This window comes from Martes martes (assembly GCF_963455335.1).
Source record: "Martes martes genome assembly, chromosome: 9".
NCBI lineage: Eukaryota > Metazoa > Chordata > Mammalia > Carnivora > Mustelidae > Martes > Martes martes.
The window spans coordinates 111,005,175-111,025,814 of NC_137896.1; positions in this window are offsets into that span (position 1 = coordinate 111,005,175).

The window sequence follows — 20,640 nt, forward strand, 5'->3', positions numbered from 1 at the left end:
TGTACCTAAACTTCACTTACAAAATACGACTTTAAAGATAAAATTAAGAATTTCAACAAAATGGTAACAGATTACTAAATCAAATGAAGGGCCTAAGTGTTAGGGCCTGTGTTGATTGCACAGGTAACATGGCGTGAAGCTGACCTATGAAGGTGTATCTTACAAAGAGTATGATGTCTATAGGGAAGGATGATTGAAAAGACAGGAGACTGATGAGAATATTACTGTACTTATTGAACCTAGGGACAGTGATTTTTCAAAAGGAGCCAATAAATAAATGATAGACAATGTTTAAAAACACAGAGTTAGTAGGACTAATATTTTGTTGGAGGCTTGATATAGTCTGATAACCACCCCTTCCTCCTCCTCCCTAGTTCTTAACCAAGAGAGAGTAATCACAAAGAAACATAGGGAGCTCAGAATGAACTATCTGTGTTAATATGTGAAATATAAGACTCAATAAGAAATAAAATAAGAGGATGAGACAAGGACAAGAGGTTGAAAGGATGATTCTTGATTTTTTTTCACTCCAAATAAAGGCATTCAGGGACATAGATGAGGATTGCCATGATTCATTTAACCAGAGTTAGGGAAGCTGGAACTAAGAGAAAAATCTTAACCAGACCTTCTAGAACTAAGCTTTTCTTGAATGTCTTTCACACTGATAAGTTGAGTCTCTCAGAGCCACATGCAGTTAGACCCAAAAGGTCAAGAAGAGTGAGAGAGCGAGCAAGCATTATGAGGTAGGACCATGCATAAGCAGTGTTTTTCGACATATTAACCTATCCAAGAGAATACTATAGCCTAGGATTCTGCCCACTTCACTAATTGAGTAAGTCACCTCTTTTTCCCATGGAGAGGAGACTATGAAGGTATTGAAATGTTGGTCTGGTAATGTTAATGAGATTTCTGCCCCTACAGTAGGGGAATCCTAGGATATAGTATTCTCTTGGATTATTAACATTATATTAATGTTATAATTATATAGTAGTCTCTTGGATTATTAACATTATATTAATGTTATAATTATATAGTATTCTCTTGGATTATTAACATTATATATAATGGTGTATAATGGTGTATAATGGTGAAATCATCTCCAGGAAGCAAGAGGCCAGAGAAATTCTTGGTCTTTCAGATTGATGGAATAAGAGAAGTGAAAGAGATGGTCAAAGATGACTCCATTTTTCTTCCCTGACTGAGTGGAAAGTTGATCATTCAAACAACAGGGATATATCACCAAAACCATTAAGTAATTAAGGTATTTTGGTCTTTGTTTGATCACTAGAGAATTTATTCTACCATCTGGAGAATCTCTCACAGCCACAATAAGTGATTGGCAGACTTCCCAATACTCAGATAAGAGGAGTTACAGCCTACATATTTTCGTTTTATAGGTATCATCTTTAATAAGTAATAACACATTCCAGAAGTAGTTTACTTACTACAGTTTCCCTGATCAGCTCTGTCCCATGCCTCTTATAAAGAGCTTTATGCTAATAAGAAAACAAGCTAACATTCTCCAGTGAAATAAAACATTGATAGAAACTTTTTAAATGAAAAATAAAAATTGGAAAACTTTCAAATGCTTGGGCATGATAAAACAAATGCTGTTTAATGTAAGGAAGTTTCTAAATTATTCTTCTAGTCCAGCTACTTACCTACTTGCCTATTATTGTGGATTAAGATGTGTAATTGTTTACTTATTTGTATCTCTCAATTATTATGCAGGAACTGCATTGAATAGTCCACATGTCACTTATTTTTATATCCCATGGCCCCATTAATAAGCACTGCTAATGGTTGAATTGTCCTTTCCTTGGACAAGGCACTGCTGGAGGGTATTTATAACATCTTAATAAATTTTTCACTGAATCTTAAACACATTTCACATATCACAACAGGTGCATATGGGTACTATAGTCTGCGACTCAGTTACAGCAAATACTGTTATCTAAATTCTGATTCCTATTTTCCTACATTCTGGACTCAGATTAATACTTTGCTGTGCAAACTTTAGCTTGAACTCTGAAAAATGTTTTTTTTTTCCTTAATTTATTCAGTGATGACTTATTAATTGTTTTCTTTGGTTAGGCTTTGTATTATACGCTGACGAGTCAAAGGTGAATACTGAACCTGACCTTGTTAGTATTGGAGAGTAAAGCTTACAATTTAATAAGAGGTGGATATGTAAAAATAAATGCAGTAGAATGCAGTAGAATTTAGAAGAATATAGCCCATGCACTTTAGAGCACATATTAATCACTTCAGAGTACAGAGGGGTCTTAAAGATAGAGTAGCAATCAATTCTACATGGGAGACTAGTTAGGAAAAACATAGAATCGGTATATTTGATCCCAATCTTTGGATAAGAATTAAAGTTAGGCAGCCTTTTGAGGGATAGGAGAGAGGGGAAGGTCATGGGTATATTGAGAAAAGTGTTATGAACATGATCTCTGCCTCTAGAGCTTACTAACTTGATAACTAAATGCTTCCCATCAGTCTTCTAAGATTTGACATGAAGTTTCATAAAGGCAGAGGCTGCATCTATCTTGCTCACTCTAATATAATTAGTGTTTCTACCACAGTGTTCTCAGTGTACATTAAGTGAGTATTTGCTCAATGGTGGAAGAATGAATGAATGTATGACTCAACTTCATATACATTAGGACTTCCAGTACCACTCTGTTTTTTAACTTTTCTGTTTCTTGATCTTTTCCCATGAATTGTGGTGTTTGCTATACCCATCCCTCTTTTCCCTTTTCTTCCTACTTCAAATTGTCCTTCCATTTTGCTATCTTGGGCCTAGCAAGAAGTATAACTCACAGATACAGTAAGTGCATGATTGCCCCCCTGAATATATAAATAGCCAGTGAAGGCTATTTCTGAATGCACTTAAAAATTTGAATGGTTTTCTATTATAACTGCCCTCACTCTAATCACTGCCCAACAGCCTGCAAAAAGAATCTAATAATGTCAGAAGTAAAAACAAGGAAAATAATAAAGATTAAGAAAGTTGAAAATAGAAAAAGTAGAAAAATTTCCACAGTGAAATAATCAGTTGAGATAATGGCATTTAAAGACCCCAACCCTGGGAGAGGACAAGGAATATCCTTGAGTTGATAAAAATCAGAGATTTTTGAATAATCTATTTATAAAATTATTGATGAACAGAAACCTCATTTTTAGAATTTAACTGGATATTTGACACCAAAACAGCTGATATTAAAATGGAAATGGCCTCTCTACACCTCCCAAAAAATCCCACAAGCCAAAATTTGGTTATTTTCCATAAGTTAAAATTTTAAAATATTTATGAGACTAAATTAAATTTTTTTCTCAATAAATCCTTCTAGTCATGCACAAAGTCAAAATTCTAATTAGCAGAAAAAAAAAAGAAACAGTTCCCATTGTACCTGAGAAAAACTAACCTGTATAAAAGCAACAGTTTACATTGCAATAAATTTGGAAGTCATAGAGTTGTTTAGAAGAAGTCAAGAAGTAAAAGTTTCAAAATAAAAATTGGCTTCTGAAAATGTTCTATATATTAACTTCTTAGAACTTAGAACATATTTTCTGTAATGCTACTAATCATGGTTAATACACCAGGATATTCCACAAGAACACTTGGTTCCCAAAAGAAAAAAAAAATGTTATAGTAGATCTTTTTATTGCCTTATGAGTATAACCAACTAAATTTCTTCACCTTTTTTTTTTCTTAAGCCTATTTCCTAAGAGATTGTGTAGGCAATCCTTAGTTAAAGGAAGGGATTTTCCTTTGAGAGCTGCTCTTTTCTTAGAAGTTTTGCTGACGTGTTACAAATGATTTCAGGGAAGTTGTTGTTTTATAAATTATGGCCTCTTTTGTGGCTTTGAACCTACCTATTCACTTGCCATCGGAGACATGAGAGAAAAAAAGAGTATCTACTTGGATCTAAGGTGTTAGAGTTCACTTATAAATATGTTCTATGAACTCGTTCTAAATAGTGATGACGGGTGGGCTTGGCCTGGACCACAGCCTTTACTGATGAAAGCCAGCATACCTAGTAATAATGTCTCTCCAATGGATAGAAAAGAAGATCATGAATAGAAACAGTGTCAAAAGCATCATCACAAATTGGTTTCAAGATCAACAAAACTGGGAAATGAACAGAGAGAAATGGAAAGTTTTCATTTGTCTTCATCCCTGCTACTAAGCTGATAGAGGATAACCAAATAACTTTTAGTTATTTTCTTCAGATTACAAACACCAATTTTATTTGTCTGGGTATATGTTTGCAAGGAAAGCTGTTTCTAAATTGAAGTGAGATATTTGAATGAAGATTTGTCTGTATACATGTTTTATGCATGTAAGGAGAATTTGTTGGATGATAAAAAGTAGTAATAGTAGTATTTCTGTTCATATTTTTGTTATTACCAAAGTGCCACCATAACATTTTGAATTATATTTTAATGTTAGGGATGCTGATTTATTTTCTAATTATTAACATCTTACAGAAAAAGTCAGGAATGGAATGACCTCATAAAACACTCGAATGGTATATTTTTCAGTGAGTTATGTTATAAATTGCTCCACAATTGACACATATATTTTCACATTAGTATAACAAGTCTAACAGCTTCTGTTAGTTGGTTTTTGAATTATCACAAGCATTAAATAGTGAAATTGAATTTATTCCCTAAAGATCTCTAACTCAAAACATTTTCTATGATTTTAATGGAGAAACAAAGGTGAACCAAGAACAACTTTATTTTTTTTTATTTTAATAAACATATAATGTATTTTTATCCCCAGGGGTACAGGTCTGTGAATCACTAGGTTTACACATTTCACAGCACTCATCATAGCCCATACCCTCCCCAATGTCCATTTCCCCCCACCACCCTCTCCCATCCCCCCTCCCCCCAACAACCCTCAGTCTGTTTCTTGAGATTGAGTCTTTTATGGTTTGTCTCCCTCCCAATCCCATCTTTTCATTTTTTCTTTTCCTACCTCCCCCCAACCCCCCCCCGCCTTGCATCTCCACTTCCTCATATCAAAGAGATCATATGATAGTTGTCTTTCTCCGATTGACTTATTTCGCTAAGCATGATACCCTCTAGTTCCATCCACGTCGTCGCAAATGGCAAGATTTCATGTCTTTTGATGGCTGCATAGTATTCCATTGTGTATATATACCACCTCTTCTTTATCTATTCATCTGTTGATGGACATCTAGGCTTTTTCCACAGTTTGGCTATTGTGGACATTGCTGCTGTAAACATTCGGGTGCACGTGCCCCTTTGGAGCACCACGTTTGTATCTTTAGGATATATACCAAGTAGTGCAATTGCTGGGTCGTAGGGTAGCTCTATTTTCAGTTTTTTGAGGAACCTCCACACTGTTTTCCAGAGTGGTTGCACCAGCTTGCATTCCCACCAGCAGTGTAGGAGGGTTCCCCTCTCTCCGCATCCTCGCCAACATCTGTCATTTCTTGACTTGTTAATTTTAGCCATTCTGACTGGTGTGAGGTGGTATCTCATTGTGGTTTTGATTTGTATTTCCCTGATGCCGAGTGATGTGGAACATTTTTTCATGTGTCTGTTGACCATCTGGATGTCTTCTTTGTAGAAATGTCTGTTCATGTCCTCTGCCCATTTCTTGACTGGATTATTTGTTCTTTGGGTATTGAGTTTGATAAGCTCTTTATAGATTTTGGATACTAGCCCTTTATCTGATATGTCGTTTGCAAATATCTTCTCCCATTCTGTCAGTTGTCTTTTGGTTTTGTTCACTGTTTCCTTTGCTGTGCAAAAGCTTTTGATCTTGATGAAATCCCAATAGTTCATTTTTGCCCTTGCTTCTGTTGCCTTGGGCGATGTTCCTAGGAAGATGTTGCTGTGGTTGAGGTCAAAGAGGTTGCTGCCTGCATTCTCCTCAAGGATTTTGATGGATTCCTTTCGCACATTGAGGTCCTTCATCCATTTTGAGTCTATTTTCATGTGTGGTGTAAGGAAATAGTCCAATTTCATTTTTCTGCATGTGGCTGTCCAATTTTCCCAGCACCATTTGTTGAAGAGGCTGTCTTTTTTCCACTGGATATTCTTTCCTGCTTTGTCGAAGATTAGTTGACCATAGAGTTGAGGGTCTATTTCTGGGCTCTCTATTCTGTTCCATTGATCTATATGTCTGTTTTTGTGCCGGTACCATACTGTCTTGATGATGACAGCTTTGTAATAGAGCTTGAAGTCTGGAATTGTGATGACACCGACTTTGGCTTTCTTTTTCAATATTCCTTTGGCTATTCGAGGTCTTTTCTGGTTCCATATAAATTTTAGGATTATTTGTTCTATTTCTTTAAAAAAAATGGATGGGATTTTGATAGGGATTGCATTAAATGTGTATATTGCTTTAGGTAGAATAGACATTTTCACAATATTTGTTCTTCTAATCCATGAGCATGGAATATTTTTCCATTTCTTTGTGTCTTCCTCAATTTCTTTCATGAGGACTTTATAGTTTTCTGAGTATATATTCTTTGCCTCTTTGTTTAGATTTATTCCTAGGTATCTTATGGTTTTGGGTGCGATTGTAAATGGGACTGACTCCTCAATTTCTCTTTCTTCGGTCTTGCTGTTAGTGTAAAGAAATGCGACTGATTTCTGTGCATTGACTTTATATCCTGACACTTTACTGAATTCCTGTATAAGTTCTAGCAGTTTTGGAGTGGAGCCTTTTGGGTTTTCCACATATAGTATCATATCATCTGCAAAGAGTGATAGTTTGACTTCTTCTTTGCCAATTTGGATGCCTTTAATTTCTGTTTGTTGTCTGATTGCTGAGGCTAGGACTTCTAGTACTATGTTGAACAGCAGTGGTGATAACGGACATCCCTGCCGTGTTCCTGACCTTAGCGGAAAAGCTTTCAGTTTTTCTCCATTGAGAATGATATTTGCGGTGGGTTTTTCATAGATGGCTTTGATAATATTGAGGTATGTGCCTTCTATCCCTACACTTTGAAGAGTTTTAATCAGGAAGGGATGCTGCACTTTGTCAAATGCTTTTTCAGCATCTATTGAGAGTATCATATGGTTCTTACTCTTTCTTTTATTAATGTATTGTATCACATTGATGGATTTGCGGATGTTGAACCAACCTTGCAGCCCTGGAATAAATCCCACTTGGTCGTGGTGAATAATCCTTTTAATGTACTGTTGGATCCTATTGGCCAGTATTTTGGTGAAAATTTTCGCATCTGTGTTCATCAAAGATATTGGTCTGTAATTCTCTTTTTTGGTGGGATCCTTGTCTGGTTTTGGGATCAAGGTGATGCTGGCCTCATAGAATGAGTTTGGAAGTTTTCCTTCCATTTCTATTTTTTGGAACAGTTTCAGGAGAATAGGAATTAATTCTTCTTTAAATGTTTGGTAGAATTCCCCTGGGAAGCCGTCTGGTCCTGGACTTTTGTTTGTTTGGAGATTTTTGATGACTGTTTCAATCTCCTTACTGGTTATGGGTCTGTTCAGGTTATCTATTTCTTCCTGGTTCAGTTGTGGTAGTTTATATGTCTCTAGAAATGTATCCATTTCTTCCAGATTGTCAAATTTGTTGGCGTAGAGTTGCTTGTAGTATGTTCTTATAATTGTTTGTATTTCTTTGGTGTTGGTTGTGATCACTCCTCTTTCATTCATGATTTTATTTATTTGGGTCCTTTCTCTTTTCTTTTTGATAAGTCTGGCCAGGGGCTTATCAATCTTATTAATTCTTTCAAAGAACCAGCTCCTAGTTTTGTTGATTTGTTCTATTGTTTTTTTTGTTTCTATTTCATTGATTTCTGCTCTGATCTTTATGATTTCTCTTCTCCTGCTGGGTTTAGGCTTTCTTTGCTGTTCTCTCTCTAGCTCCTTTAGGTGTAGGGTTAGGTTGTGTATTTGAGACCTTTCTCGTTTCTTGAGAAAGGCTTGCAACGCTATATATTTTCCTCTCAGGACTACCTTTGTTGTGTCCCACAGATTTTGAACCGTTGTGTTTTCATTATCATTTGTTTCCATGAATTTTTTCAATTCTTCTTTAATTTCCTGGTTGACCCCTTCATTTTTTAGAAGGATGCTGTTTAGTCTCCATGTATTTGCGTTCTTTCCAAATTTCCTCTTGTGATTGAGTTCTACCTTCAGAGCATTGTGGTCTGAAAATATGCAGGGAATGATCTCAATTTTTTGGTACCGATTGAGACCTGATTTATGACCCAGGATGTGGTCTATTCTGGAGAATGTTCCATGTGCACTAGAGAAGAATGTATATTCAGTTGCTTTGGGATGGAATGTTCTGAATATATCTGTGATGTCCATCTGTTCCAGTGTGTCATTTAAGGCCTTTATTTCCTTATTGATCTTTTGCTTAGATGATCTGTCCATTTCAGTGAGGGGAGTGTTAAAGTCCCCTGCTATTATTGTATTCCTGTCGATGTATTTCTTTGATTTTGTTATTAATTGGTTTATATAGTTGGCTGCTCCCATGTTAGGGGCATAGATATTTAAGATTGTTAGGTCTTCTTGTTGGACAGAACCTTTGAGTATGATATAGTGTCCTTCCTCATCTCTTATTATAGTCTTTGGCTTAAAATCTAATTGATCTGATATAAGGATTGCCAGCCCAGCTTTCTTCTGATGTCCATTAGAATGGTACATTGTTTTCTACCCCCTCACTTTAAATCTGGAGGTGTCTTCGGGTCTAAAATGAGTTTCTTGTAGGCAGCATATTGATGGGTTTTGTTGTTTTATCCATTCTGATACCCTGTGTCTTTTGATTGGGGCATTGAGCCCATTAACATTCAGGGTAACTATTGAGAGATATGAATTTAGTGCCATTGTATTGCCTATAAAGTGACTGTTACTGTATATTGTCTCTGTTTCTTTCTGATCTACTACTTTTAGGGTCTCTCTTTGCTTAGAGGACCCCTTTCAATATTTCCTGTAGAGCTGGTTTGGTATTTGCAAATTCTTTCAGCTTTTGTTTGTCCTGGAAGCTCTTTATCTCTCCTTCTATTTTCAATGATAGCCTAGCCAGATATAGTATTCTTGGCTGCATGTTTTTCTCGTATAGTGCTCTGAATACATCATGCCAGTTCTTTCTGGCCTGCCAGGTCTCTGTGGATAGGTCCACTGCCAATCTAATGTTTTTACCCCTGTATGTTACAGACTTCTTTTCCCGGGCTGCTTTCAGGATTTTCTCTTTGTCGCTAAGACTTGTAAATTTTACTATCAGGTGACGAGGTGTGGACCTATTTTTATTGATTTTGAGGGGTGTTCTTAGCATCTCCTGGATTTTGATGTTTGTTCCCTTTGCCATATTAGGGAAATTCTCTCCAATAATTGTCTCCAATATACCTTCTGCTCCCCTCTCTCTTTATTCTTCTTCTGGAATCCCAATTATTCTAATGTTGTGTCGCCTTATGGTGTCGCTTATCTCTCGAATTCTCTCCTCGTGGTCTAGTATTTGTTTGTCTCTCTTTTGCTCAGCTTCTTTATTCTCTGTCATTTGGTCTTCTATGTCACTAATTCTTTCTTTTGCCTCATTTATCCTAGCAGTGAGAGCTTCCATTTTTGATTGCACCTCATTAATAGCTTTTTTTATTTCAACTTGGTTAGAATTTAGTTCTTTTATTTCTCCAGAAAGGGCTTTTATCTCTCCGGAGAGGGTTTCTCTAATATCTTCTATGCCTTTTTGAGCCCGGCTAGAACCTTGAGAATCGTCATTCTGAAGTCTAGTTCTGTCATGTTACCAATGTCCGTATTGATTAGGTCCCCAGCCTTCGGTACTGCCTCTTGTTCTTTTTTTTTGAGGTGAGTTTTCCGCCTTGTCATTTTGTCCAGATAAGATTTGCTTTCTCTTGCTGTGGAATTCCGCTGTTCTTGGTGAGTGAAGTTGGTCTTGGCTGGGTTTCTTGTTGATCTTCTGGGGGAGGGGCCTGTTGTAGTGATTCTCAAGTGTCTTTGCCGCAGGCGGAATTGCACCGCCCTTGCCAGGGGCTGGGCTAAGTAATCTGCTCGGGTTTGGTTTCGGGAGCTTTTGTTCCCTGAGTGCTTTCCGTAGAGTTCCGGAGGACGGGAATGAAGATTGCAGTCTCCCAATCTCTCGGCCCGGAGGAGCTGAGACTTGGGGTTCCGCTCCTCAGTGCGCTCTCAGAGCAAAGCGCCCAACCGCCCCGCCTCCCTGGCCTGCGGTCGCGCCTTGAGGAAAGCAGTCAATTGCTGGAGCTGGAGAAAAGCTCCAGGTCACTTCTGTCTCCGTGGCCTCCGGCTGCGCTCCGAGCCCACCCAGCCTGTGACCAGCACAAGGTAACCCTGGGCTTAGAGCTCACTCCTCGGCTTTGCCGCTGTAGCCGGCATCCCCGCTCTAAAACCTGCGAGCTCTGCAGCACTCAGACACCCCCAGTCCTTCTGTGACCCCGCGGGACCTGGGGTTATGCTGACCCCGCCTCGGTTTCCCCCCGGTTTAGCCTCTGGAGCGATGTCTCCCAGTGGAGCCGACTTTTAAAAGTCCCGATTTTGTTCTCCCGTTGCTCCACCGCTTCCCGGGAGCCGGCCCCTCCCCCCGGGGTCTATCTTCCCATCGCTTTGGATTCACTTCTCCGCAGGTCCTACCTTTCAGAAAGTGATCGATTCTCTGTTTCTAGAATTGTTGCTCTTCTTCTCTTCGATTTCCCGTTGGATTTGTAGGTGTTCACAATGGTTAGATAAGCTGTCTAGCTGATCTCCTGCTACCCGATGTCGTGTCAGCCTGCTACTTCTCCGCCATCTTGACTCCTCCCCCCAAGAACAACTTTAGAATAAGATAGTGAGGAACTGCAAATCCCAGGTCAGTCTCATCTGTGCCCATTTCTGAATTCCACTTTACTATTCAGCTACAGTGAATCTGGCATTTATTGATCTGACACGGATGCCTGAGGCATGAATGTGTGAGTGAATGAGGGTCATTTGTTAACTGTTCATGGTATGTGTATTTAGGGAAGTTATAGTTTGACATTTTGCTTAGGCTTTGAGTGTGTATCTTCTTCTGTCAGACACAGAAAAGCCTTTGGTTTAGTTGGAGACAAGGAGCACTAGTTTAAGAACAGATTGTGAATTGGAAGGAATATAGAATTCCAAGTTAGGCTGGAAGACACTTATGAGCTGTGTGACTTTAGGTAGTTAAACACTCTGAAATTCAATGTCCTATAGTCTTCACAGCATGCTGTGAAGGTTAAGGAGGCCAGGTATATACAGCTTTTGTGGTACCATAAACCTGATGCGTGCCCTACCTCCTTTCTCTCTATCCTGGTACTATAGCTTATAACCTACAGTCTGTACCCAAGGCTTTAGAAAATTTTGCTTCCTAATGATTCTATTCTTTTTTTTTTTAAGATTTTATTTATTTATTTGTCAGAGAGAGCGTGCATGCACAAGCAGGGGAGTGGCAGGCAGAGGGAGGAGCAGGCCTCTTGCTGAGTTTTATATTGTGTATATTGTAGTTTGAATTTCCTGTGAGACAATCAGGAGAGATGTGACATAGAGTCTGGTTATGTGGGTATATGAAATGTATAAAGCAGGTCTGAGGGCACATTCTTGATGAGGACGTATTTCTCTATTCCTCATTGGCTTCTAGTCCTCTGGAAGTCCAGTGGAAGTCCAATGGACTTCCATTTTGATGAGGAAACAATATTAGAAGGGGAAACCCAGCTCTTTCTTTACTCATTTCTCCAACTAGTTGGAATGGAGAAACGGGGGCCCAGTAAGTATAGTTTAGGCCCCAGACTCTTCCTTCTCCTCTTAGTCTTTATTCTCTCCCTCATTCTCTCTATCTCTCTCTCTTTGTCCTTTTGACATTGGTCCATGTGCACTAGACTTATCACTGCTTCTGTTTTTTTCATTAGGTAATTCATAAGGGCAGATCTCTTGATAGTGTGGATGCCTGGGATCTTTCACTCTTCTACCTGGAAATGGGTGAGTAAATTAATTCAAGATGAGAAAACAGAGAGGACCCAATTTAACTCAGAGCCAAGTTGCCTGAGTACTCCAAATTTACTAGCAACACCACCGAGACTTTGCTCTTTAACTAACTCCTGGAGATGTTTCATATTTCTCTCCCATACCTCAAAGGGAAAAGTTGTGATTTTACCTTTCGAATCCCAAACAAGGCATGGATGTGGAAGTCGTCAATATAAATATGAGATGGAAGAAGTTGTATGAATAAAACTGCTCAAAAAGAACTTTAGGAACTGAGATGAAGAGAGGCAGAAGTTGAGAGTATTTGCCTTTAGAAAGTAGGCACAGTCTACAGAAGTGAGGAGGAGGAGGGCCAGAGAAGTATGAGTAGAGAATGAGAACCAGTCCTCTGGTATCACAACCAATTTAATGCACATATTCTTTAAAAACAAACAAAAAAACTAACAATAACAGCATGTCATGCCAAAAATGTGTCTATTGTTACAATACCTGATACCTCATTATGCCAACACACATTCAAAGATAAAGTCCCAGGCAGAGAGGAGGGCCAAAATTATTGTAAGAGGTTAGTTAGTACTGTTGGATTTGGAGTAGGGAAAAGTGGTTGTCAGAACATCCTGTTCCTTTAATAGGCCCACCACAGCTGGCATGGGAGACCCTGTGGACTGATCAAAGCCTACAGACATATACAGGGATAGTACCAAGTTTGCCAGGATGTCAGGTACTGAGTTGGCACTCACTGTTTCATTGGACAAGTGTGACAAAGACAGATGATTATGGAAATACAAATTATAATCATATAAGAGAGTCTGAGAAAAAACTATCAAGAAATAGCAATGACTGACAAAAATGGGTTGATTTTTAGAGCTGATGAAAGGGAGTAGGTTATGAAGTCCTGTTAAATTACTCTTAAGCTATATGTTAACAAAATCCTTCAACACATTGTTTGACTAAAGCCAGTTGCCGGAGACACTGAACCAGGATAGCCAAATACATACTCAGAGGCAAGTTGATGTGGAAGTATCTCTTCAAAAGACACACCTCATTCACTGTAGGGAATAAGTAAATTTTCAAGTGCTTTATTGGGAAACAGAAAAGAAGAATAGTGGAAAATAAAACTGCCAGTTTAATAGTGGTAACTCTGAGAAGTAGAAAGAAGGCAATAAGCTCCCACTCGTGGACTTTCTCTTCCCATATGGAATCAGCAAACCTCTCCATTTATCCAGGCCACTCCTTTTTTTGTGTGTATCCTGGGACATTTAGAAAATTCTGAAAAATTTTAAGTTTCCACAGACAACTTGCTTTCTCATGCATATGGAAGACATAAAACTTGCTGAATATTAAAAATATAGTAGCCACTCAAAACAAATATCATTAATAGGAGTATGATTGGATGCCTGGGTGGTTTAGTTGACTAAACCTTTGACTCTTGGTTTTGGTTCAGGTCATGATCTCAGGGTCATGAGATTGAGCCCCGACTCAGGCTTGACACAGTGGAGTCTGCTTGAAATTCTTTCTCCCTCTCCTTCTGCCTCCCACTCATGCTTTCTCTAAATAAAAATTTTTTTAAAAAAGTTTTTTTTAAGATTTTATTTGAGAGAGAAAGAGCTCACACACGAGTATGATGGGGGAAGGGGGTGGTGCGAGGAGGGGCAGAAGGAGAGTGAGAAGCAGGCTCCCCCCCTCAGCAGGGAGCTCAACTTGGGGCTTTATCCCAGGACCCTGAGATCATGACCTGAGCTGAAGGCAGATGCCCAACTGACTGAGCCCATAAATAAATATTAAAAATATTAAAAAAAAGAATATGATTATTTTATAGCTTATTCTAGCCACTAAACTAAGTACCTTATATGCATCATTCAGATTAATTTAAACCAATCCTTTGAATTAAAAGATATGATTTCCCACATGGCAGATGAAGAAACAGATCTAGACAGTTGAGTAACTTGCCAGAGGTTTTATATATCAAAAGAAGTAGGGTAATGACTTCATCTGACTTCAAAGTCATGGTCTTAAACTTTATTACTTTATATCTCATGCAAATTCTTGCTTAGTTAACACTAACAATGTGACAAAGTTAAAATAGTGGATAATTGAACCCAGAGAAATAGAATGATGTGGATAAAGACAGGGGAAGAGTAACAGAGCTCCTGTCCTGCAAGTTTAATAACCTCCGGGTATTAGGAGTTTCTCTCCTCCAAACTATCAAGCACACACTTAACACTTAAACCTGGTTAATGCAGACCAAACAGATCAAGAAAGCTCACAGGAGATCTATAGGTAACAAGGAAGAGACAATAAAAACAAGTGCAACAAATAAACTTATATCAGCTGAAGAAGAGGCAAGGTCAGGTAGGTTATTCTGCCTCATGTGTAAAGTCCTGTGTTTAGGATTATTCATGTTGGAGAATAAGATTATGGCTCACTGAGTTTTCACTTACTGAGAGACTGACAGTGTCAGAATTGGGGAGTAGCAATGTAGTATCTGGCAAAGTATGTTTGAAAGTGTGTGCTTACTATGGGTATGAGTGATTGGTATAAATAGTGAATATCCAAACACTTTATATTGATAGCTGGAGGCTGCAAATGGCAAACCAGATCACATAGCTGAGGCCACTGTGTTGCCAGAGATTGGAAGCTAAAAAAGATACCCCCACCCCCAACAAAGAGACATTATTTGTCCTCCAGGGGTTTATTAAGCATGATGGAGGCAGGCAGCCAGTAACTTCTCAGCTTCTTCATTTCAGGAGCAGGTAATGAATTTTAATTAGTGAGGAAGACAGCTTTCCACTAAGGAGAAGAAAGCAAAAAAAACCAGGAACATCATGTGCATGGAGGATATGTTAAAGCACATAACAGTCCTTATTAATGCTGAATTAATGGGCAACATTTTTTGCCCTCTGCTCTTCTGTAACATAAAAATAAAAACAAGAACTGGGAAAAAAATGTGCTACAGAATGTGGGAAAAAGAAAAGAGAGTGTTGCTAAGTTTGATGAACAGTTTTTCCTAGATCACGGGGTCTTTAAGACATTGAGTGTCACTCTTAATCAATAGTAATTGAGGGTGGCACATTCTCCACAATGTTTGCTCTGCCTACTGAACATGCTGACAGACCTTTCTGTACTAGAGAATGAATGGGATGGTTCTGTGTGAGACAGGAGATCCCCCGCCCCCAACACAGTCAGGTACTTCAGTTAAGCCCCAAAGCCCTTACTTTGGCTATCTGTGAGGATTTGGAGAGAGTAGAAGATATAAAGTGAGACATGGCTTGATTCATTGTTATCTGAGGTTCCCCCCCACCTAATTTAGAGTCCGTGTGTGCATGTACACAGGCACTTGTGTACATGAGTATATGGGAGAGGAATATTGATTATGATATTGTTGGATCAGAAGTTGGTTTTGACCTGGTTTTTTAAGTATCTCTCAAACAATGGATCATCAAATACTGCCTTTAGTCATTGTTAAGATATATTGATGCTGGGCCCGTGATAATGCTTGAGGACCCTCGACACTCAAGCAAATGCTACTTTTGCTAATGGGACTTTCATCTAGGGAACAGACTATGCCCATAAATTATTTGAAGACCTCTACTTGCTTGCAGTTACAACCAAGTATATGCAGCTTTGCTTTAGCACAGTGATAAAAATTCACATGCAATGCTATGTTTGAATTTTGAGGGTGATTGTTTTTCAGTGATACATTTGAACAGATTAGTAGGTTTCTTTTGTAGTTATGGCTGGCACTGTGAGTATCTGAGCACTCTAAATGAGAATCTTGAATATTCTCAGTTAGACCCCTAAGGAAGGATGCACATTCATTTTCTTTTCAGGAAATCCTGACAAAATAGGACATGGCATGCTATAGCATGTCACTGCTATTAACTTGTTATAACCCCCCAACCATAGTGAAGTTCTTTCCTGACTGGAGAAGTTAAACTCAAAGTGCCTCAGGAATCCGTAGGAGACAGGTGACTCTTATTTCCCCCTTTTAGTATTACACAAACTTCTGTCTGCACTGTCTGAAGAGAAAAGAATTGGTAAGTTTTTTCTTATATGGAATAGGGAACTTCTGTTCCATCCCCCTCTGCTAGATTTTATCAGTGAGATAGGAGGTGATGATAAATGTCTTTTGGTTTCATGCTTGTCTGACAATTCTTCATGACCTCTTTAATATCTCAAGCCTATTTGGTTAAGGAATGAAGCCTGCTCTTAGAAACCAGGAGCTTGTTTTTGTTTTTTTTTTATTAAAGATTTTTATTTATTTATTTGACAGAGATAGGCAGAGAGGCAGGCAGAGAGATAGAGGAGGAAGCAGGCTCCCCGCTTGAACAGAGAGCCCGATGCGGGGCTCGATCCCAGGCCCCTGAGATCATGACCTGAGCCGAAGGCAGAGGCTTTAACCCACTGAGCCACCCAGGTGCCCCTGGTTTTTAATAATCTAAAACAGTAGGTAGTATTTTTCATGTTACAGCTCAAAACAAAGTCCAATGGTAAGTCAGGAGGGCCTCCCTAATAGATCAGGAATTTATTCAGAAACACAAGTGTTTTCTTGAATTATTATATAAAAATAATGTACAATTCCATTCAGTCTGTTTGAGGTTAAGACCAAGGGCTACCTGCTTTGGATACTGCAAGTTGGGGCACACAAACTAATATTAGTTCATCTATTAGTCGAATATGATGAGATGATGAGATGTAATTATATTGCATTACACAATGAAAATGCTCCTGTTAGACATTTGTGCCTACCTATAATTGGAATTCTTCTGATTTTCTATGAATTACTAGTGTTTCCTTGATTTCCATAGGCTGTTAGCTATGTGTTATTTCCATAAGGCACTAGTTTTGCCTTAGCGTGGTAAATATAGTTAATCATTTATTTTTATTTTTTTTATTTTCAGCATAACAGTAGTCATTGTTTTTTAGTTAATCATTTTTTAAATGTTTATTATGTTCTGTTAGTCACCACGCAGTACATCATTTTTTAAAAATGTTTATTTTGTTCTGTTAGTCACCACGCAGTACATCATTAGTTTTTGATGTAGTGTTCCATGATTCGCGCATAGCACCCAGTGCTCCGGGCAGTATGTGCCCTCCTTAATACCCATCACCTGGCTCACCCATCCCCCCATCAGACTCCCCTCTGAAACCCTCAGTAGTTTATCATTGTTCTACCGGAATTTTGAGAAAGACAATTCTTGGTTAGACATAGTTGTTTCCTTCATTGCAAAGCTTTAGGCATCCTTGCCCTTCCTGTCCTTCAAATGCCAACAATGCATTCCAGACAACCTGATGACCAAGCATCATCCCTAATGGGGCGCCTGAGTGGCTCAGTGGGTTAAGCCTCTGCCTTCGGCTCAGGTCATGATCTCAGGGTCCTGGGATCGATCCCTGTATTGGGTTCTCTGCTCAATGGGGAGCCTGTTTCCCCCTCTCTCTCTGCCTACTTGTGATCTCTCTCTGTCAAATAAATAAGTAAAATCTTTAAAAAAAGAAACATCTGCAACTGTTCTCAACTATTATCTAAATGGGTATTCCTCTGGTTGAAAAATTAGTTTTCTAATTGATATCAATAAAAGTTGTGGTGCATTATTTACTTAACTCCTAAATCTGCGCAGATGAACATGGGAACTTTATTTCTTAATAAAATATATTTGTGTTACCAAAAGATATAGTATGAAAATGCAGTATTTTATAAAATAATAGGATATTAAATATTCTTCCAATTGTGCTTCTATGGAAAACATCATCAATGTTGTGTACCTATGACTGTATACTATTAAGATAATGTGAAATATTAGTAGGCAGTGTTGTGGGTTGAATTGTGTACCCCAAAAGACATGTTGAAATCCTAACCCCTAGTACTTTGACCTTTGGAAATAGGGTCTTTGTAGATGTAATCAAATTAAGATGAGGCCATATAGGATTAGGGTGGGCTCTAATCTAATATGACTGGTGTCCTTATAAGAACAAAAGAGAAAAGACAGGGAGACACATTCAGATAATGCCACGTGGTGACAGAAGCAGAGATTGAAGTGAATGCCAAGAATTGTAGACACTGGTCAGAAATTTTAAAAAGGCAAGGAAGGATCATCTTCTAAAGCCTTCAGAGAAACCATAGCACTGCCAACTCCTTTATTCCAGAATTCTAGCCTCCAAATTTATGAAAACAAATTACTATTATTTTAACCCACTCAGTTTATAATAATTTGTCATGACAGCTCTAAGAAACGAATACAGACAGATTACCTAACTTCTCTACCCAACCAAATTCTCCATGTGTTTAATGGGACTAGTAGAATAGTTCCGAGCAATGTTAAGCTGACATTTATGAAGCATTTGGAATATATATATATATATATATATATATATATATATATATATATAATATATGACTGCCACAAAATTAGAGCTGTAAATTTAAGGTAGGTGAATTAAACTTATACCATAATTTTTCTTTCTGGGATAGTAATTTTTTAATCCAGGTAATGGCAAACTATGGCTGATAGACCAAATCCAGACTGCCAATATAAATAAATATTGCTTGTATAAATAAAGCAGGTTTATTTTTTTAATAGAGTCATATTTGTTTAAATATTATCTATGACTGTTTTTGTGCTATAATGGTAGAGTTATAATTGCCACAAAGGCTGTATTGCTGACAAAGCCTAAAATATTTACTCTAGGTTTTAAGGAAAAGTTTTCCAACTCTTGCTCTAGACCATCACATCTGTTATATATGTTCTTTTTCTTGTTCTATTTTGAATAATTCAATGATTTATATATGTTGCTAGACTCAGGTTTCCTACAACTTTTTCTTCTTTTTTTCTATTAGAATTTGAGTTCTATTCCAACTTAAATTAGAAATGAATAGGGCATGGAATGTTGGGTCACTTATCCCACAAAGTTCATAATAATTAAGAGTTGAAGGCCATTAATTGAGACCCTTAAAAGAACTAATGACTAAAATGAGGACTAAAATAATACATGTTTATTGTCTTCACATATCCTAATGGGATTTTATATAATAATTACTCATGAGAGTTTAGTGAGCTTCTAACTAGAAACCATATTTTTCTATTGAGAATCACTTTTCTTTAAAGAAATTTTTCAAGCTATTGATTCCCATATCTAATACTGCTGAATGAATTAAACAAAGCAGTAAAGTAAAAGTAATGACTCCAAACTCAAGGATAAATTTATAAAATAAAAATAACCAGCTCTTAAAGTGAAAGCATGGGTGATAAAATCATTAGGTGAGGAGATTTATCTGGGCCATTGTTGCAGTGTTTGATATGCATGTTCTCAGTAGGGGAACAAGATTCTTATTTTCAGAAAGCCAAGAGTCCACCCCTCTGCAATTTTCAGGGAGTTGCTGATCTTTATGTTGCAGATATGTTGCAGACTTTTAGTTTTTTACTGCAGACCATTCTTTCTAACCCTAAAGAAAGTGAAATTTGGAGGTTGAGGAGGGCCTGTTTCTAAACATTCATAGAATTTGTTCTCTATTTTGAGATCTATGTATGAAAGGAAGGGCAATGATACGTAGTTGCTTTCTACCACTTTTGTTCAACTCCGTGTGAAGCTAATTATTTTGTAATGAACAGTTTGGCTCCTTGAAAGCACCTGATATGAAAGCACAATGACACCAGATTATGGTGTAAAGGACAGAACATTTTATTAAGTAGTAGGTGTAAGAGATCTCAACCAATGCTAGACCATCTCAGATCCGATGACTATGAACATTGAATTACGTGGAGGTTTCCTGGGGTTTCTACTTGCTTGTATATGATCTCTAGCATTCTGAGCCCTAATGAAACCTCAAGGCCTTCTGGAAAATTATTCAAATCATTTGTGAGGCATGAAAATCAGACCTAATTAGTAATACACCTTATCTGTGAGTCTATACACAGCCATCAACTGAGAAATTTTAACTCACTGCCCAAAGGGTTTTATCCAAATTGGATAAACTTAAGGATCATTTATTCAACAAACACTTATTAAAGACATCAATTAGGAGGGCGCCTGGGTGGCTCAGTGGGTTAAAGCCGCTGCCTTCGGCTCAGGTCATGATCCCAGCGTCCTGGGATCGAGCCCCGCATCGGGCTCTCTGCTCGGCAGGGAGCCTGCTTCCTCCCTTCTCTCTCTGCCTGCCTCTCTGCCTACTTGTGATGTGTCTGTCAAATAAATAAATAAAATCTTTAAAAAAAAAAAAAAAAAAGATACTGTTTAAAAAAAAAAAAAAAAAAAAAAGACATCAATTAGGAGACACTGTGCTAACTTATCTTCTAGTGAAGAGAAAGAGACAGTAAACAAAATAAATAACTTAACTATTTTAGAAGGTGTTAAGTCCCATGGAAATGAAAGTGAGAAAGATGCTCTCCGATTGCTAGAGCAGGGTGGAGAGTTTGCAATTAAATAGAATAATCAGGGAAGGCTTTTTGTTGAAAGAAACTGCTGAAGATTTGAAGGACAGCTAATCAAACGTCATTGTGGGGGGCATCTATGTGTTGGCTCTGTCTCTAAGCTAAGTGTTGGCTCTGTCTCTAGCTTAAATGAGTCATTAATAAAAACTGTAGCAATTTGTTTCCATTGAAGGGGAAACTCCCTTAGAATGGGGAAGCCCACAATGAGCTTCTATTAGGATTTTTCATGGAAAGCATTAACAATCAGAGC